General features: G+C 39.1%; 1 protein-coding gene and 1 pseudogene across 3 annotated transcripts in view; both read left to right on the forward strand.

The window, feature by feature from the left end:
- SNTG1 (syntrophin gamma 1) overlaps positions 1–22,377 on the forward strand; it is a 703,177-nt gene that overhangs the window by 267,748 nt on the left and 413,052 nt on the right. The window lies entirely within an intron of this gene.
- Positions 18,036–18,838, forward strand: LOC128564018 (cyclin-dependent kinase 1-like; annotated as a pseudogene).

Below are 22,377 nucleotides of genomic sequence, written 5' to 3' on the forward strand. Positions count from 1 at the left end.
AAAAGGAATGGCGCTTGGAATGCGTTCTCTTGAATGGAGAAGCTGAAAGATACTTTCCCCTATTCTGTCCAAGTTTTTTTTTTTTTCTTTTTAGTGTTTAAAAAAGATCACTTTGCTTTGTTCAATTAGATAAAACTGTTGAAATACAACGCATTAGTCTTCAACTCCAATGTGCTCAAAAGGAGCAAGTCAGCCCCTGGGAAGCTGAGCCTAAGATCCCACTGAAACAGCCTCGCGGGACGCAGGGCAGGGCCACCAGACCCCCTCATGAGCATAGACTCTGGGAAGCCATCGCCAGGTTGCCTGCTGTCACCCTATCCCCAGTTGTGGACGTGACCTTATCTATAAGGTTCTGGAGTCTAAAGTGGATCAGCCGACCCATCCCAGTCTCCTTTCAATGTCCTTTCTGACACAGCAGAGGTTGCACAGCTACAGAGTCCAGAATTATTCTGTGTGATTTAAGTTTCATCCGTGACTTGTAATTAGTGGAGAACAGTGATCCTGACTGACATGGAGAAAGAAGATTCGGATCATGTATATTGCTGGTGTGTGTTTTAGTGAGAAGGTTTTTGAGGTTAATGCGATGATAGGCAATTAATGCAATTATTAACGAGTCCTTTTTAGTTTACTACTCCCCCAATAAATTGGTTTTCCTTTTGGAGAGTCTGAACGATACAGACACTTTTGTCTGCCTACCGGGCTGTGTTAGGAAGGTACGTGGGACACAGTAACAGCAAATCTTCTCCTAGCAGCTGCTGTGTCTGGCTGCCCTAAGCACTTTACATCCATTGAATCTTCAAACGTCCCTGCTAATTAAGCCCCATTAGTATCTTCCCTTTACATTGAGGACACTAAGTCATCAAAATGAAACTAATTTTCCCAGGGTCACACTGAGGGAATGCCTTAAATGGGACTTTAACTCAGACAATTTAGCTTTAAAGTGCCTTCACTTAATCACTATACTGTTAATCCCTTTGCTAAAATATTTGAACCTCCTCCATATTATGACACCGGAAAATCCAAGGTCACGATGACAGGGATATGAAGAAAATAAATGATCACAGTGTCACACTTTCATCAGACTACAGCATTAACATGTGAGACTCAGTCCCCAGACTGGGGCTAAAACATGGGAAGCGTAGTGTGAATGAAAGTTCCTGAAAAGGAATCCTGAGGACAGATTGTATTCCAGTGAACAGTTTGCAAACTGGAGACTTGGCTCGGGATCTAAAATGAAAGTGTATAGTCCAGGGAGCAGAGAGAAGGCTCAGCTTTTACACAGGCCACTAGGAAAGTTTTGAGACAGACTGGTTATGGTCCATTATTTCATTTCCAAGAAGCACAGTCCTTTGATTCATCAGCGCAGTTCCCACCTCCTCCTATTATCTATAACGTTCTGGAATCTAAAGTGGATTTAGACAATTTTTGGGAAGGTTTCAGTAGTTTGTGCAGATTGCATGTTTCTTGATTTTTGTGTGTCTCAAAACTTTTGTAATGACGCATGTACAGTGAATCTTCCTGTCCAAGATTCCTAATGAAGTCTGTTTATGCAAATGAAGAATTAAAACCTGGTTAGTGCTGATTGGCTGAATTCTGATTGGTCAGTGTGGCTGAGCCTTGTTTGGGTGATAAAATGACCCTCTGAGTAGTTGGTTCAGGTGAGCTCTGAAAGTCCCAAAGATGAAACGGGGTGGGTCTTCAGGGCACACAGAGTCCATGTGTGACCCCGAGTCAGCGGCGTGTCCACACTGGGTCTAGTTTAAATTTAGGCAGTTCTGTTTTAAATTGAGGCCCAGCTGGCCACTCGACTCCACCCTGAAGGCCTGGCTGTTTCAGGTGTGCGTTTGTTCAGAGTGGTTAAGCGGAAACTCTTTGCGGCAAGACGTGCAGCTTCTCTGTTCCCTGGAAATCTGTTCTGTTCCATTCAGCCTTATCTACCAGGATCAGTTTTAAATTAAGTTGGGTGAAAGAGACAAACTAATTTTTACCCTTTTTCTCCATAGGTAAAGAGTTCCCCCACCTCCTACTCACAGCTTCTTTCAAGATTTTATCTTTTGTTTATTAGTTTTTGCAATGAATTATAGAGGTAGTTGTAATTTTTTCTCTCTATAGCTGCCCTGCTTTATCTTCTGAGTGTCCTGGTCTGCAGTCTCCTGTGTCAGTAATGTGGGGAGTTCCTGGCCAGGTCACTTCCCGGACTTCTCAGTTTCTCTCCTTCCTTCCTCTTGTTTTCTCGTTGCCCGTTTGCGACGCCTTTGAAACTGTCTCACAATTTTTGGATTATTGCTGCTGTTATTGTTACTATTACTGCTTTTCCTCCCGCCTCCTTTCCTCTTCTTCCTCCTTTTTCTTTCTATATTTCAGTTTGGAAAGTTCCTATTGACACACCATCCAGCTCACTGAGCTCCTCCTTGGACATACCCAGGCTTCTGCTAAGTCCATCAAAGGCCTGTTTCCGTGCCGAGGTTTTTAGTTCTGGGATTCCCTTGATTCTTACTTAAAGTTTGTGTTTTCCTACTCACGTTACCTACCTGTTCTTCCATGCTGCCCACTTTTTCTAGAAGAGTTGAGTTTGCGGTTCCAGCAGCCTCTCTGCCAGGTAACCAACCTCAGCTGTTCCTCTGTAGTCACCGGCCCTTTCTCCGGAGGCAGTTTGTCCTGAGACCTTGGTTCTCTGACAAGTCCCATGAAAGTCATCGAGTTTCAATGTGCTCAGCTGTCTTCTTGTTGCAAGGATGACAGTAACTGCTACATTTGTGGCACACCAGAGCTGAAGCAGGAAGCCCGCTATTTTTTAGTGGAAGCATTCAGGCTCTTTGTTTTACGGTTTTACTTTGCATGCAGAAAACTGTGAGTAAAGATATTAAATGTGTACTTTTTAATTGGGCGATCCTAATGGCTCTCGGGTCCAGAGACAGGGGCCTAGTCCACATGAGTACAAAAGTTCATCCACTGTGCTGTTCTCACCATGTTACTCGGTGGATTTAAAATACACATGTGTGTGCTCATATTCTGTAAGTTTATGTGTGTAATAAAATCGTGTGGAATTTGCATTCAAAAGTAATGTGACATTTTTAGTTTAAAAAGTAAGGACTTACAAAAGGAATGTAGGATAACTAGAAATAACTAGATAACGTCAATGCAATTTTTATAACAAATGTGTACTTTTTCAGCTTAAAAATGTCTGGTTTATAGATGAGTTCTGTAAAGGACAGCTCTGCTGTCATGACTTTTCCATTTTACAAGGTTATGAAAAATACACACAATGATATCCCCCCAAAATTTACTAGATGCATTTTTTGGACAGAGATAAAATTTAACCTAAATTCAACATTTTACAAATACATTGAACAGGAAGTAGGAATGTCTGATTTCCCCAAGTTTGGGCAGCTAATTGACCAGTCACCTTACATCCCTCTGCACATCTCCATGGGATTTATTTCCTTCACGTGAAGAGCTTTTAATTACTTTTCTAGTTCATATTATTTCCACTATACCTAGGTCTGTATTTGACACAGAGAATGCATCTTTTGTTGTTCAGTAAATGTGGCATTGGAATGAATTTGAATCCCGTTTGGACTGGATCATCATAAGAGCCAGTTTCTGTCCTTCCCTTTCAATTTCTCCCTTACCTGAAAACATCTTGTCTGGCCTAAACACTTTCCATGTAAACTTCAAATACATTGTGTGTAAAATATTATTAACCTAGGAATTATGTAAATGAGATAATAAATTTGTTAAAAATAAATCTGCTGAAAACAAATGTATCTAATCCTAAAATCAAATAGAAACATTTTAATGATAACCGTCTTCACTGAGGCATAGAGTCAGACTAAGATTGGTGGCTCAGGCCTGTAATCCGAGCTCTGTGGGAGGTTGAGGAGGGAGAACTGCTTGAGCTCATGAGTTTGAGACTCATCTGAGCAAGAGAGAGACCCCAACTCATGAAAAAAATGGAAAAACCCAGCCAGGTGCTGTGGTGAGCACCTGTAATCCCAGCGGCTTCTGGAGACTGAGGCAGTGGGGTGCCCACAGCCCGAGTCTGAGGTTGTAGTGAGTCAAGCTGCCACTGCACTCTGCTCAGGGGTATAGGATGGGACTCTGTCTCAACAACAACAACAACAACAACAAAGGCAAAGAAATAACAAATAAGGAAATCAAATTAAAAAAAAAATTCACACCATTGAGTTTGTGATGCTCAAGTATTTCTTCAAATATCTTTTAAAAACATTGCAATAATACCAACAGATTTTAAAAACAGGATTAATTCTTCTGTGCGTTAATTATTAGAAGTGGCAGAGTAAAAAATGAACCAGTTCAGAAACTAGACCTAACTGTATGTAGTTACTAATTAACTGTCTTCGCTCTTAGCTACGTCAAATATCATCCTGGATGTTATTTGCAAATAACATCCTCCTGCCATGAGTATAATTCATGCATTGAAAATTTGGAATTTCTTTTTCAAGTCTTATATTTTAAAATCAATGTTCCTTAATGGTACTAAACAGGGTGTTACCACTGGGCCAAAAATATGTGATATAATCACAACAAAAGTATACGCACTCTAGAAGCAACTTTTTTATATTACAAGGTGGCTATGTCAGATAAAGTTTATCACTATACAGAAATATGAAAATTTATTATTTAGCACCATCAAACAGATGTAAAACATCTATTTGACTTAAGGAAAAGGTTAGAGGATGAATTTTTACTCAGTACCATATGCAGACCCTAGATAAACAAAAGCTGTTACCTGGCATTTGAAACAAATTTGGTAAGATTTTTGTTCAGAGAAACATTATATCTCATTTCCTCCATAGGAATCTATTCAATTGATGATAATGGCCACTATTACATATTTACTGTGCCATGCATTGTGCTAATTCTTCAATGCATGGTCTCTTTTAACCCTAGTAGCATCACTGTGTAGTCACTGAACTTTCACCCCATCACACCAATGAAGTAACTAACTGTTAGTCTCAGTGCAGGATTTCCAAGATGCCAACACAAGCTATCTTATTCATAACTTCTGTATATACGCAGCTACCTCTCAACTAGGACAATTCTAACAGAAATAAAACAGTTATCAGTAAAATAAGCTGTAAGATTCCACCTCCCATTCTTTTGAAAAGGGAGATATCAAACTTTTTAAAAAATATTTTGTGTTTTTAAAAGAAGTTTTGCAATTACAAATCTGTCTCAATGGGACAAAAAAATGCATACCCTAAACAGCGTCTGACACCCAGTTTCAAAATGTATTTTCTCATTATATTGTGACTCCCGAATTTCTGGTCTGAGTGTCCCCAGCCATGAGCAAGATCAAAAGGGTTCTTTTCTTGAGATGCTCCCATTTCCTAAAGGAAAATCAAATCATAAACAAGCAGCATGTAAAAAAATGAATGACAGGGTGGGATATGTGCTCTGCAGTAAACTCAGGAACTTCTTCAGACATCTCAGTACTAATTTTAATGAAGACAAGTGTATTCTCATACAAGTGAACAATCCAGAGATTTTGCATCCTTTGCTCAAAAGCAGTGGCTCTTCTCTTGTGCCCCCATCACAGGCTTATTCCTACAAACTCAGCAACTCCCTGCACATTATCTCCTTTAACTCCCATTGTGGTGGTAAGGAAAAGCCGTTCACACAAAGCAGCTCTGTTGCCGGGGTAACACTCTCTTGTCCTGTATCTGTCCGGTTCTAGAGAGGAGTCCATTTTAACCATAAGTAAAGACAGGAGGATTACAGCATTCAAAGAATGATAAGGATTCTATCAAATTAGAGGAAATGAAAATCTCTGGAAGGAGAAGCGTCTCCCTATAGAACAACGTAAGGCTGCCCGTTGTGATGCAGGATTACACAGAGGCCGTGACACGGTCACCTGTCAGGCTGACATTCTGTCTGCCCTTAAGCCATGTGTGGCAGAGATAGGAAGATACAAACCCCTGCTCTCCAAGAAATCATGGCCTAGAAAGAGAGACAGAGGAAGAAGGGAAAAACAGCTGCACGACTTCCCCACAGGGAACACAGTGAGGATCCAGACTTTCCCTTACGACAGGCAGGTGGTACGAGCTAGTTAATCCACATTTCTAGCGTGCAGTCTAGTCACCAAGGCTGTGTCTATATATACTCTGTGGGAAAAAATTCAAATTCTGTAAGTATTCGGAATGGATCAGGCTCGGTTTGGCCATGAGGCGGCATGTCTGGCAGGAACCCAGAAGTGCCATTCCCGTCCTCCGAGCAGCTGTGTTGTAGGATCGGGCTAACCAAACTGAATAGAAGTTCTCAGAGATGTTCTGTCAGAGAAACTGTGGATGCAGCCACGACGTCGGGTGGGCCTGCCTCGGTAAGGGTGCACGGCCCTTCAGGGAGGCCTCTCCCAACAGCCTCTATTTGGAAAACACTTTCCTTCTGCCCCTGAACACTTCTATTTTAGGGCCTGCGCTATTCCGGGGGCCCTGCCAAGCATCTTCTTGCCTTTTTGTACTATGCCTGAGGAACACCTTCCTCATAACAGTGTAGGCACCTCACGCCTTTATGTGTCCACTGATACCAAACATGCTTGTTTGTGCAAAAAAGTCACAGGGAGGCTTTTCTAGAAGGAAATAGGCCATCATTTGTGAGTGTAGGTAGTGACATCGCAGCGTCTGAACAGAGATTTCTCAGTGTGGCGTCCTGTGTCTACTTTTTTTTCAACTGGGTCCATCTTACCAAATTATGTTTTTGTGATTAATTATTAAGTGATAAAAGCAACTTCAAAAGGAATGAAAGTAGCACGGATTAAAATAATCATTTCAAAATTATGTAGGCTGTGACATACCACACACCAATTTAGGGGAGGTAAAAGCTGTTTGGCATACACATATGAGTTGATTTGAAATAATCTGAGGTATCTGGTCATCACACTTTTGAAAGAATGAATTATGCACTTTACTTTCGATTGTAGCTTTAGACAAATCAAAATCCTATATTCTCATCATTTGTATGTAGACTCATAAAAAAGCTAGAAAACCAAATTTGGAGTGGATGTTACACCAGTTTGGGAAGAGGGTGCCACAGCCCTGTGTTTTGTAGTTTCTACTTCCTGGAACTGGGGTCAAGAAAATACCTTCTGTGCGCACATCCACTGCTTCCTGTTTTCTGTCCCTGATAATCGCCTTGGGGTTATTTTTGCAACGAAGTTGGCCTGATTTTATCTAATACTGTATCTCTAGTAAAAGTTTGATTTGAGCTCTGTAGGCTTTGATTTGTTACCACAAATGAAGCAGGAGATAGTAAAATTAGCCACACCACAGGGTATGACACCTCACCTTGTGAAGAAGTCTTATTATTTTTCCTTTTTATTTGTACTACACATTGACACTTTGGCATAAAGTAATTATGTGCGTGTTACATTATGAAACAATCAATAACAAGAAACAAGGATGTTTTCCTAAAAATGGCAATTCTCATCATAATATACTTTTTAACCAGGGTTGTTATAACAACATTCCTCTTTGGATATATCATCTATAATTAAGCATGGAGTAAGGTTATGAGGTTGTTTTAAGATATCCTGTCATTTTTATTATAATTGACGTGTAGAGTGACCATAACAGCCACTGTAAGATTCACAACATAAGAGATAAATTATAGCCTACATCTTAAAACAACTTGGAAGGCAGTACCAATCCAGACAAACTATTGCAATCTAAGTAACTGATCAAATCCTCGCTCTTTTCCTTCAGGAGATGATAGGCAGAGACGTATGTTCCAAGACTAAAATCTAACAGTGTTCAAACTTTCTAGAAAAAATTTAGAAGGAAATTATGAACTTAAATAAATTCAGTCCCAGCTTACTGTTCACAATATATTTGCTGCATGGGTAATAAAAATCAATGCAAAACTTCTTAGAAATAATGTCCAGTTTATTTATTTCTAATTTAATTTTAGTTTTATGGCAAAATTGAATTTTTTTTCATTTTTTTATTGAATCGTAGCTGTGTACATCAATGCAATCATGGGGTACCATGTGCTGGTTTTATAGACCATTTGACATATTTTCATCACACTGTTTAACATAGCCTTCCTGGCATTTTCTTAGTTATTGTGTTAAGACATTTATACTCTACATTTAGTAAGTTACACATGTACCCTTGCATTGAATTAATGATCACATTCAAACAGAATAGACTTATTTATGGTAAAAACACAAACAAATCCATTGATTAATGTTCATAGTAAGATTAAAGATCTTATTTTCTTAAGGACATAAAAGGATCTATTTATCTTAGATGTATAGAAACTTAAAAAGTGTCTTGTAATTAGGAGAACTTTGTCCCCATGCTTTCTTTTCAGTAAAAGGAGTTACAGTAAAGGCTTTGATTAAACAAATGCTATTATGATTAAAATATCACTTTGTCTTGATTACAGTATGCAATAGTTATGGAAATTTTAAAACTACAGGAGCACAGTTACACTATAAAGAGCAATCATAATCAGACTTTGTATTCCAGCAATATAGTAGACTAATTATCCGAATAACCTTTGCAATACATCACATTAAAAAAAAACTAGATATAAATATTCTTTGTACCTACAGAACTGAGTCGGCCAGAGAGTAGGAGAAATTGGCAAAGGCAGAAACTACAAATTAGAAGAAAATGGAGCATCAGAGCCAACGGCGCCATCAGAGACTTCTTCTCTCCCTTGGCCTAAGTCTCCCCATTTTAATGGACCTCACAGGAAAACAGGAGAAAACGTCCAGGTCTTAACAAGGTGGGAAAGCATTATGAGAATCTCTCATGAGAACAAGCTCTGAAAGGTGACTTTTCTCAAAAAGAGGACAAACTATGAAAAGAATCCAGCAGCCAAGGAATAAGACAGTGGGGAAACTGATGTTTCGGCTTTATGTGGAAGGAGGAAAAACAGCTCTAACAAAGGACTTCCAGTGACAGGCTGGCTACCACACTCTTCAGAGCAGAATCCATTCAACTGTGGGTCCCCAAAGGACCTAAGCCTCTAATTAAACTTGAAGAAGGTCCCAACGGTGACCCTTCTCAGGTCCCTGACAGAAAGAATAAAAGGAATCTAGCCTGAACCAAAGCCTCAGAATCCCATAGGTAACATTTCGTTGATCATGATATCGCAATGTGCAAAGTCACCTAAAGTGTGGGCAGAAGCACAGCCACCAGCATCAAAGCAGCGAACATTCCAGACGGAATGATCGGATTACAAAAGCGAGTGATAGACTAGTAGTGAAATTTTATTAATAGAAGATTTTATTTAAAGTATTAATAATATTCTATTGATATTAATTACATTAATATATAATTTAATTATATAATCAAAAGCCTTTTTAGCGATCAAATACATAAAGTTCAATTCACCAGGAAGCAATAACAATTCTAAATTTACCCAAACATCCTAACATAACTTTAAAACACACGAAGCCAAAAAGTGAAAGAGCTACAAGGGAAAATCGATGTGTCTACCAAACTCTAGGGAGATTTTCAAAGCCTCTGTCTTCAGAATTAATAATAAGTGTATGAAAAATTACATACAAACTACAGGATGAAATCACTGAAGGGCATATTGTTATCTCCGCACTAATATATTCTTCCTGGAAAATATGTTGTTCTGGAAAATACATACGAAAGACGGCAGGGATTGTGAACAAAAAGTTGGGAGGGCGGTTACATTATGAAACAATGTAAACAAGCTCGTGGCTTTGTAACAAGAGCACGAAACTGGAAGACTTGCTGGGACTCAAGGAGATGATCTGTCTGCTGTGAAGATGTATTATTGTGAGCAGATGCTGCTGCAGTGGTTACTAAAAATGTCCCAGAACAATAGAGTGCAAATGATGTCCAAGGTTTTTTGGAGCAGAGCAGATGGGTGCAGAGATGGGGGATGGCAGGGATCACGGCCAGTGCTCCTGTCTGGGCCGCGTGGCCCAGGCCATGGAGACCTTACTGGGTCCTGATTTTCCTAAGACAGATGCTGCTGTACTTTTTCTGCCAGGGTGGCAGCAACAACATTGAAGACTTCCATTTCCCAGGAATGGTTTGAATTCTGCTAGCCTGCTCTTCTTCTAGGCTATGAACCAATTCGATCTCTACTTCATTGTAAATCAATCTCCCTATTAACTAATCACACAGGAGCGAATTTGCTTTACAGAAGCGCATCTTGTGGCTTACCCAGAACAGCCGCAGGAAGCCTCTTCCTTTCAATGGCAGCCCAGGACACAGGGCTGGGACCACAGAGGAGAGTCCCCTGACAGCAGCACAAGGAAGTTAATAGTGGTAGCAAAAGACAAGCATTAACACCACCATACACTCGGAAATTAAAATGAATCTAAATAACTCATAGTTCGAAGAGGAAATGAATATGAGAAGGTATATAGATTTATAAAATAGAGCAATATAGAAAATAGCAAATATAAAAATTTGTAGGACACAGAGAAATGTGTAGTTTTAATGAATTTAATAAGGGAAAATACATGATGGAAAATTAATTTGAATATTAAGGATGGTGCAATAAAGGGAAAAATAATGAAAATGGGAATTAAAGTGGGGAAAATGGCATTAAGAGAGCTTCAATAGGCAATAGGACACAGTGGCTCACAACTGTAATGCTAACACTGTGGGACACTGAGGCAAGAGAGTCACTGAGTCTGAGTAAGAGTGAGACCCCGTATCTACTAAAATTAGAAAAACTAGCCAGACGTTATGGTGGGTGCCTAGAGTCCCAGCTATTTGGGAGGCTGAGGCAAGAGAATCTCTTAAACCCAAGAGTCTGAGGTTGCTGTGAGCTATGACACCGTAGCACTCTAGGGAGGGCAACACACTGAGACTCTGTCTCAAAAAAAAAAAAAAAAAAAAAAGAAATTTAAATTGAAAAAAATCATCTTATATGCAAAAAATAATGTGACTACTGTTTACAAAAGAAAAACAAACCAAAAAAAACAACAAAAGAAAACAAGCCAGGTTTTTCAAAAGTTAGTATACATGAAAAGAAACTGTCTCAATCAGATAAAGCATATTTTCAAAAGAGCTACAGCAAATATTAGGTCCAATAGATACAAGAATCACATAAAAATCCTATACATTCAGCAACATGACAAAAATGTTTAATTTCTTTTCAATGTAGCACTTATGCCCTAGTCATACAAAAATAATGATAACTCAAAAATAGATGGAGTGAAAGAATAGAATAAGTTGCTGTCACTTGTTTCACAATAAGTATTTGTCCCTTAGAAAACACTAAAGAAATCTCAAATTGCTAGAATTAATGAAGGATTAAGCAAAACTGCCGATATAAATCAATTCGATGTAGTGAGTGGGATTTCCATACAACAGAATCCAGTAGCCAGCATTACCGAAATAAAATACAAATTCTTTAAAATGCCTAAACACTATCAAGTATGCATCATAATGAATGAAACAAGACCTTGCAAAAAAAAAAAAAATACATTGTATACAGTGAACATAGTTGAAATGTGGTTACATCCTTCCATGGACACTGGGCTCTATGGGCTTTTTATAGCTCCACGTATCACAAAGACAGCAATACCGTCTTAAAAGACATGTGGGCCCAGTGTCAAGCTTTCAGACAGGAGGACTAAGGACTCTACAAGGCTAGGGATAACACCTTTACGTTCAGGGAAACCTTTGACTATATCTACTTCCCTATGTCCTTAAAATGAAAGATTGCTTTTCTGAGTACCATGAACTTTGTTCTTTGAACTACATAAAAAAACAGAGAGAATGTTCAATAATAAAGTGCTCGTATATGAGAAAAGGCAACTGGGGCGGCGCCTGTGGCTCAAGGAGTAGGGCGCGGGTCCCATATGCCGGAGGTGGCGGGTTCAAACCCAGACCCGGCCAAAAACCACAAAAAAAAAAAAAAAAGAGAAAAGGCAACTGAGAACCATGGTAAATACTTCTCAGATTCATGGAAACAACATATTCTTAGTAACAACATATGCTTACTCAATTAGAGCCAGACTTCCCTTTTGTGTACTCTGTGCTAACAAGTTGCAGTTCAAGAAGTATTTACTATTAGGAAAGTATTCATGAACAGCGATCACTAGGTGCAAAAAACATCGAGCAATATTAAACATATTGTTACTAAATATGCTGCACATACGCAGGTCTAGTATGCATTGATGGAGCATGATACCAATTCTTTAATTGACAACAAAAATAAGGCACTAAGCAGTAGAATTCCAAATGGGGTTTTTATAAAAAATACCATCCTTGTTCATTTTCAAAACATTAAATTTATAATTTTATTAAACAATTTTATCAAATGTTATACAGGTGGACGTAATAATATATTCACTATAATATGTCGATAGAAAAGAAGCTGTAGTCTATGAAATAATGTAAAGACATTTATTCTGAGCAAATGTGAGGAGCATGACCCAGAGCCATGCCTAAGACTGCCTGAGCAAGTGGACTGTCTGTGGTGGGGTGACAGTTTGGTTTTATACATTTGGGGGAAGATAGGAATTCTAGGTGAAGTCACAATTCGATGCATAGAAAGCATACATTGGTTTACGCTGAAAAGGTGGGTCATCTCAAAGCGAGGGCTTACAGGTAATAGGGCAGTTAAAGATTCTGTAGCTGACAAGTGGGTGAAAGAGTTAGGCTTTGTCTAATACACCAGGCGTCAGTGGAAAAGAATGCCGAGTAAAGGTAAGGGTCTATTAATCAGAGACAACTGCAGGACATGTGCCAAGATATATGTGGTGTGTTGTGTAACACAGGGCTTCCTTGCCCCTAGCTTTCCGGTTTAGCCTGGCAGGGACATGCCCACACTCATCAAGCACCTCTCAGCTTGGGCAGCCACAGCTCTCTTTGAGGCAGGCATGGCTCTCTTCTTTCACCAAATGCTTAATAGTGAAGAAAAGCTCTATCATATTAACATGGTGTACACTGGGCACGTGCTTTTCCATTCTTGTGATTGTTTACTAAGAAGAATGTTCTCTAGCTCTACCCAGGTTAGAATATAAGATGTAAATTTTCTATCTTTTTATGGTTGAATAGTATTCTATGGTATACACATACCACAGTGTATCCATTCATGAGTCAGGCACTTGAGTTGATTCCATGTCTTGGAGTTTGTGAATTGAGCTGTGATGAACATTCTAGTCTAAATATCCTCATAGTAAAATGATTTCTTTTTTCTTTGGGTAGATACCTAGTAATGAGATTGCAGGATCAAATGGAATACTAATATGAAACCAATAGGTAAACAGCTACATATCCACAGGAGAAAAAAACACAGTTAAATTCAATGTGGGGGGGGAGGAGGAAGGGAGATTAGTAGCTCTCACCTAATGGCACAAGGTAAATAACACAGCAAACCTCTTGGATGAAGGATTCAATGACAACTTGAAGTTTACCTAACAAAAGCAAACAATGTAACCTAATCCTTTGTACCCTTATATTCATGTGAATTTAAAAAAAAAAAAAAGAAAAAAATAAATAAAAGGAAAGCTCTAGCCAAGGTATTGCATCTGGAGATTGCTGGGCCCTGTTCTCCCCAACCCAGCTCACTCACAGAATGTCGTTTCCTCCCCAGGAGGAGAAAGCTTAAAGTAGAGATTGTTCTAAAAGCATACATCAAAGGGAGAACAATTTAATCAAGAAAAGCTACAGAAATTCCCTCTGAGAGAAGACATTGTCCCTGTCCACATCTCTGGTGCAGTAGTGCAGAGGATCTACCATACAGAGGAACAGCCCCACAGGTCTCCCCAAGGATGATGACTTTGTTTTTAGAATTAACTGTTAAGGCTGAAAGGGGTAAACAGTGGTGCCCAGAAACAGGGCTGCAGAGGAGATGTTCAGGCCAGGTTTATTAAAAAAAGAGGGTGACCTGCCTGGGCAGTGCAAAGGTGGCCGCTGTGCCCAGGTGCAGAGACCCCTTATATATGGGGTGGGCAAATTCCACAGCTTGCCTGGGACATTAGGATCTTTTGGCATAAATTTCTTGTGGGGGTGGGAGGGCAGCTAGCCAGATTCTTTGTGTCTGTGTCTCAGGAGGAGAGAGGGAAGAGGAGAGGAAAAGATTTGTGTGTGGCTGCATTAGATCCCACAACAAAGTGTGTTATTGGAAACAGTGTAGATTTTTTGGTGAGTAACCAAGAGAGGTAAAGGGTAGACCAGCTGCAAGTTACAGAGAAGGAACCAAAAAAGAAGGCGGTAAAGAAGAACACTCGGGGGTTAAGAGCAAGTTCACAAAAGGGAAAACCCCTACCCCTGCAAAGAGGCCCAAATTTAATGCAACTAGATGGTGGAGCAATTATACCCCAGGGTCTTGTCAAAAACAATCGGGCAATCAGCTGGCAACGAATGGAAGCTAACAGCTGGGTGTGAAACCAGAGAGGTGGAGCAGCCAGAAAGAGATTCAAGAGAAAGAGAGCCTAGGAGAAGCCACAGGCGACACTCAGCCACAGGGACGCCGAACACGACCAGAGCTATGTCTGTCACCTGACGAGTGTGCGAGAGGCTGCACACAGCGGGGAAACAGGATTCACGGCACAACCCCAGCTGAGTTAGTAACAAACAAATGAGAAAAACAATCACAATGGAAAGCGTTAGGGTGGCATTGAAGATTAATATTCATAGTTGCTACAATATATTATCTAAAAATGTCAACTTTCAGCAAAACAACATGAAACAAGAAGAGACAGGAAGGTGTGAATTACACAAAATGAGAAAAACCAAGCGATAGAAATTGCTTTTGATGGATTGGTTACAATTGTAGAGTTAACAGACAGACTTCAAAGCAGATGTTGTAATATTATTCAAACATTTAAGAAAATGACAGAATTAAAGGGAAGTATAACGTTGATGTTTAACTAAATACAGAATGTTAACACAATATATTTTATGAAAGAACTAAATGGAAATATCAGACTTAAAGTAGAATCGTTAAAATAAAGAGTTCATTAATGGGGTTCAATAGTGTATTTATACTTGCTGAAGAAACAACATATGGATTTGGAGAGATACAGACAGAGATTACATAATCTGAAGAATACAAGAAAAAAAAAAGGCAGAAAATGAATAGAGCCTAGGAGAAATGTGTGATGCCATTAACTACAGTATTTTATTTTTATTTTTTTTGTAGAGACAGAGTCTCACTTTATTGCCCTTGGTAGAGTGCTGAGCTGCCACGGCTCACAGCAACCTCCACCTCCTGGGCTTAGGCGATTCTCTTGCCTCAGCCTTCCCAGTAGCTGGGACCACAGGCACCTGCCACAACGCCTGGCTATTTTTTGTTGCAGTGTGGCCGGGGCCGGGTTTGAACCCAACACCCTTGGTATATGGGGTCAGCACCCTACTCATTGAGCCACAGGCGCCACCCTAACTATACTAATTTAAACAAAATGAGATTATCAGTAGGAGAAAGAAAAGGAGCAAAAAAATATTGACATAATTAAAGATGTTCCAAATATGATTAAAAGCATTAATCCATACATCCAAGAAGTTCAACAATCTCCAATCAGGAAAAATGAACTGAGATCTACATCCATACAGATTATAGTAAAAATATTAAAAGACAAAGAAAAAAAATCACAAAACAACAAAATACAAGGTGATCACAGATTAGCAGCTGACTTCTCATTGTTTATGAGGAGACTGTTAGGAAACACATAAAGAATTCTGAACTATGAATTTTATTTTAACCAAAATCAACTTTCAGATTTTAAGGAGAGAGAACACATTCTCAAATAAATATAAACTGAGTTAGTTGCTAACTGATCTACCTTAAAAGAATTACTAAAGACTTTTCTTTTTTTTGTAGAGACAGAGTCTCACTTTATGGCCCTCCGTAGAGTGCCGTGGCCTCACCCAGCTCACAGCAACCTCCAACTCCTGGGCTTAAGCGATTCTCTTGCCTCAGCCTCCCAAGCAGCTGGGACTACAGGTGCCCGCCACAACGCCCGGCTATTTTTTGGTTGCAGTTTGTCCGGGGCCGGGTTTGAACCTGCCACCCTTGGTATATGGGGCAGGCGCCTTACCGACTGAGCCACAGGCGCCGCCCAAGACTTTTCATTTTTAATATGGTGTATAAGGATCTTGGAGGTTTTCTTAGCCATTCACACAAAGCTACATAATCTGAAACTCAAAAACTCTCCATAATTCCATCAGAGAAGGGAGACAACAGGACAAATTATAACCACACATATTGGAGAGGCAGGTGAGCAGATAAAGAAAAATCACAGCTACAGCAATACAAATCTAGGAACTCAAACCTCCACGAGACATAGTTTGGGACAGGAAAACCTAAGCTGTAATTGATAAATTGCTGAATGATCAGTGTGGATAATTGAAAGTTAACTCCAAGAGGTTACTGTCTTAGAAAGATTTCCAACACTTTAGTGAATTTTAATGTTGGGAACCCTACCAGGTGTTTGCAGAGAAGCTGAGAAAAAATTCTCCTTATGTTTCGGGCAGGAGGAGGAAAAAGTAGACCTTTTGAAGTACACTTGGAACATTCTTTTCTTAAAAAGGAAGGCCCTCAAAACAAATTACTTCAGTAGAGCCTAACAGATGGGATTTACCAGAGTCTACGAAACCTGGGGGAAGGGAAACATCAAACTCTAGCCCACTTCTATGTGAAGGAAGAAAAATATTCTACGGGAACCCACTCTAAACTTTTATGGGAGAGATGGGAAAAGTGCAAATCCAACCCCTGGTCTTCTGCCTCACCTGAGCATGGGGAACTGAGAAGCACTCACTGGTAAAGGTCACAGCACAATTGCAAGCCTCATTAGAAGACTGAAAACTAATCACAGAAATGTAGAAGACGTCTCCTCCGCACACAACTTACGAGCACCCCACTGAAGTCCTGTTCAATGCAGTTCTTTTTACTCAGTACATTATGCCCAGACTTTAACATCTACACAAAAAACTTACATGGCCTACTAAAGGTCAAAAGACAAAATTCGAAACAGAGAAGCAAGAATAAGAGCCATAATCTGATTTGGGGATGTTGGAATTATCACATTAGTGAGTGTGGATACTCAGTGCAAATTTCAGTGATCTGAACACATCAATTAAAACACCAACACTATGGGACTGAATCAAAGGAGGAGTCCCAGCTATATGATATCCACCAGAAGCTCAATTTAAACATGAAAATACATCTAGATTAAAAATAAAGAGATAGAGAAAGACATACAGCATTAGTACTAATGAAAAACAAAAGACTGGAGTAGATATGCTAATTATAGACAAAACAAACTTAAGAGCAACACAAATTAACAGTGATATAGAGGAACTTGCATCATCAAAAAAGTATACTCTCCACAAAGACAAAATAATTCTAAATCCATATACGCCTAACAGAAAATTGTGAAAATACATGAGTCAAAAACTGAGTAAAACTACAAGAATTAAAGAAATCCACTATTATAGTTGGAGACTTCAACACCCGTTACTCAGTAATGAACAAATCTAGTAGGAATAAAATTCATAATGACATAGTTGAACTCAAAAAATACCATCAATCAAGTGAATATAATTGACCTTCATATACTCTTTCACCCCAAACAGCAAAATTCACTTTCTTCTTAAACACACATGAAGCATTCACCACTGTAATCTATATCCTGGGTATACAACAAAGTTTAAAACATTTAAAAGGATAGAAATCATACAGTGTATGCTCTGAAATCACAATAGAATTAAATAAGGAATCAATGACAGAAAGATAACTGGAAAATCCTCACATACCAGGAGGCTAGACATCGTATTTCTAAATAACACATGGATCAAAGAAGAAATCCCAGTAGATGTTAAGAAATATTTTGAACGAAATGAAAATATGACTTCCCAAGATTTGTGAAATCATTAAGGCAATGCTTTGATGAAGTTTATAGCATTGAATGCATGTATCAGGAGAGAAGAAAGATTGAATCAGACTGAGCTTCAAAGCTGGCTCCTGAAAGTAGAGACAGGAGCAACACTGACGTGGTAGTTGCACTGCGGCCCCCCTGGGATAATAACCCAGGATCTGCCATAACTGTTGTTTGTGTAACTATGGAATATTATGCCAAGATAGAGAAAATTGGAGAAGGTACTTACGGAGTTGTGTATAAGGGTTCACATCAACTACAGATCATGTGGTAGCCAAGAAGAAAATCAGGCTAGAAAGTGAAGAGGATGGAGTTGCACAGTCCCACAATGTGGGAAATTTCTTGGTTAAAAGAGCTTCATCATCCAGGGCGGCACCTGTGGCTCAAGGAGTAGGGCGCCGGTCCCATATGCCGGAGGTGGCGGGTTCAAACCCACCCCCGGCCAAAAAAAAAACCACACACACACACACAAAAAAGAGCTTCATTGTCCAAATATAGTCAATCTTCAAGACGTGCTTATGCAGGATTCCAGGCCATATCACATTGTTGACTTTATTTCCATAGATCATAATAAATATTTGTATTCTATCCCTCCAGGTCAATTCATAGATTCTTCACTTATTAGGAGTTATTCATACCAGATTCTATAGGGGATTGTGTTCCATCACCCTAGAAGAATTCATCACAAATAATTAAGTCCTTAAAATCTATTGATTGATAAGAGCAACAATTAAACTGGTTGATTTTGGCTTTGCCAGACCCTTGGAATACGTATTAGAGTGCATACACATGAGATAGTAACCCTGTGGTACAGAACCCCAGAAGTATTGCCAGGGTCAGCTCATCACTCAACTCTACTTGACATTGAGATTATAGGAACAATATTTGCAGAATTAGAAATGAGTAATTAGAACTAAGGAATGACTTTTCCATGGGGATTCAGAAACTGGTCAGCTCTTCAGTATTTTTAGAGTGTTAGGCAACTAATGAAATGTGGCCAGAATAGAAACACAGGATCATAAGCATGCATTTCCCAAGAAAGCCTAGTAACCTATTCCAATGAAAATGTCTTACATTTGCTCTCAAAAATGTTAGTCTATGGTCCACCAAATTAATTATTTAAATAAATTGAGAGACATCCTGTCCATGAGTTCACTGGAGGCATCATTTTGTGACAGACCTACATGTGATCTTCTGGCTTATTACTAAACCCATAAAAATATACGAGTTGATGCCAGCATAACTGAGCAAATTCAAACAAAATCAATGGACTGTACCAATGTCATAATTCTGGTTGTGACATTGTCCAAGTTTTCCCAGGTGTTATCATTGGGGAAATTGTATGCAGGATGTAATGGATCTCTCTGTATTCATTTTTACAACTGCAAATCAATCTAATATGTCAAAAGTTAAAGAAAAAATCATGTGCAGGCAAAATTATATCTGAACATGCCTCATGATGATATTCAAGTATGGGATGATATTCAAGTATGGTAAATTGCTATTATACATATGTGTAAACTTTTCCTACCCACCCATGTATAATACCTAGCATATGGTGAAAACATAATATGAAATAGAAAACAAAAAGAAAAAAAGGGTGTTTGCCTTCAAGGATTTCATAAGTTAGTAAGAAAATAAGACAGAAGGAGACTGTAGTGTAAGCCAATGTGTGTAGCTGAGAAGGGAAGGAGGGAAGGGGTTGGGGCTCACGGGGCTTTGGTACACTTATGGGGGGCAGGACACAAAACATAAGAGGGTCTTTACCTAACTAAAGCAATCAATGTAACCTGGTTCTGTGTACCCTCAATGAATCCCCAACAAAGACATGATTGCAAGAGGGACTTTACCTAACAATTGCAATCAGTGTAACCTGGCTTATTGTACCCTCAATGAATCCCCAACATTAAAAAAAAAAAAAAGTTTCCCCACCCCTGGCTTTGACCATTCAGCTTATGTGCTGGTTCCGAGCGGAAGGACAACCTATGTAAAATTCACTGTATTTATTTAGGTGTCTTATATTATATGCCAAAAAGTACTGAGATTTAAAATACAAAAGCCTATTAACAGATGCCTACTTGTAGACTTCTACTGGGAATATAAATCAAAACCAGGTATTGAAAGACTTGGGACAAGACCCCCACTCTGTCCTGGACCATGACGACCCCAATCAACCGCAAGAGATGGCACTTGATGCAATTAGCAAGAGGGTTTTATTCCAGCAAGCTGGGGCTTAGCTCGTAACTCTCAGGAGCAGAGGAGTTAAGCCCCGAACAGCAGGTTTTACAAGCTTATAAAGGCAAAAACCACAAAGTAGGGAGAGGTAGCAGACATAGCAGGGGCTTTAACCACAAAGTAGGGAGGGGTAGCAGACATAGCAGGGGCTTTCTAGATAAGAAGAACTCTGGTTCATTACTCAACTGTCTTAAGACAAGATTAACAGTTAAACATTTGCTTAGCCCTTTTATCTGCTTCAGCTCGGGGCTATCTCCTGGAACAGTTACAAAAGGTCACATTCTCATGGTAGGGGGCGAGAGGTGGTCACATTCTTATGGTAGTACTTTCCTTCAGTATGAAACTTAAAAAAAAAAGTGAAAAAAATATGTATCTACTCTATGAACTTAGGAGAAAGATGACAGGGCTTTTTGGAAACTTCTATGGAACACAGCCCTTTTGTGATTATGTTTAAGGACAAAAACATTATTATAAATGTAAAGAAGTAGATGAAAATTTAAGGTAAATTCAACATGAACAAGACTATCCAAGCAGAGATCATGAGATGGCAAAATACAATTAGCCTATTCCTTCTAAAGCAAGAGCTATGTGTGGTAATGTTGTCAGAAAAAAATGAATGCCAGATGTTAGAAGGTTTTGAATGCCATGTCAAGAATTTTACTTTTTTCTATATAATAGAAGTCTTTGCGGAGGTAAAGTAGGCAATCCAATTAAAACATGCATGTGAAAACTTTCAGTCCTATTCTAGATTTTAAAAAATAGGTAAGAAATATGTGGGGAACCTGTATTGTGGACATTTCTTTAACAACATTTAATAAACTAATCGTGTTGACAGATTTTTAAAAAATTGTGAACTCAACACCAAAAGTATGTTATGATAGGGGTTTCACAGAGGTGCTCTATAATTTGGCTATCAAAATAGTCCAGGTCAAAGGACTGGCCACTAGATCTGGGTTGAAGATGTAGATTGGAGAACCTGCTCCTGAAAAGCTCCGCGAGAAGGAGCCGCGCTCCTGCTCAGGGCTCTATCCTCAGGGCTCTGTCCTCAGGGCTCTATCCTCAGTCCTGTGCACAGTGTTTGGAGCATAATAACAGTTGGTATGTATTTTGAATGAATTATGAATGTGTACACACATGAAATAGAATCAGCAGGCTTAGCACATATTCTGCCAAGAGAAAGAAAAGACTGAAAAACAAAGAGCTGTTCCAGTTTTGGTGTCTGTTGAGAATAGAGTTCCAATAAAAAATCAGGAAAGTCGCAGCCGGGCTGTGTGAGTTATGAGCCAATCACCACTCAGCTGTTTGCAGTGCCTTGGGGTGTAGTTGGAATACAATGAGAGTTACTCTAAATACGCTCTTGCTGCCTCTGTTATTGCCACTTAGAAATACTCAGAGTCAGAGAAATAGATGAACCTGGTTATTTTTTCTGAGGGAGAACATGAGCTACTACATACCAAATTCAAATCAACGACGAGCGCTGTGAGGCTGATGATTAAACGGAATAACAGCATTTCTGGCAAACATGTCGTAGGGAAAAGATTATAGAAGCATGTGAGAAATACACAGCACTACTAAAAATATGTCAGCTTTTGGTATTTCATCCCTAAGGCTCTCAGAATCTCCGTTATTATGTCAACGAACTTGGTGTAAGACTAATGATAGTGACATTTACCGAAGAACTGCAAACAATACAATTTTCCATCTTAATGCTCCGCAATTTTCATACTTATCTAGAACTCAGAAAGGTGGTATGTTTTTATTCACAGTAAAGGTGGGTTTTTAATTTACTTCTTTTCAAAATCAGTAAAGAATATTTTCTTTGGATGTCTCTGTAAAGTCTGAAGGCTCATCAGTCTTCAGGAAAGCGAACAGGTAGTGATGTTTCAATTAGCTTTGGATATTTTAGCTGCTTTCACTGCTGTTTACATTCAGCAGGTCGTATTTTATACCTACATAGATTGCTTATAGCAATTTTCCTTCCAATAACTAAATTAGCAGTCCCAAAATTAAGATATAATTTAGTCTTCTCTCATCAGGATGATTGAACTGAGTTTTGGGGGGAGTTAGTCAACATCTTTGTTTGAAATTTGCCTGTTAAACACTTTGACCCTGAAAAATTTCATAACTAAGATTCTTTGGGAAAGCTTCTGTTTAAGTATAAAATATGGATACTTAGAATCATAACCTGAATATCTGTGTCCTCACCAAATCCATGCAGTGAAATCCTAATTCCCAAGCTGCTGGTATCTGGAGGTGGCACTTGGGGGAGGTAGTTAGTTCATGAAGATCCA

This window comes from Nycticebus coucang, chromosome 13 (assembly GCF_027406575.1).
Source record: "Nycticebus coucang isolate mNycCou1 chromosome 13, mNycCou1.pri, whole genome shotgun sequence".
Taxonomy (NCBI): Eukaryota; Metazoa; Chordata; class Mammalia; order Primates; family Lorisidae; genus Nycticebus; species Nycticebus coucang.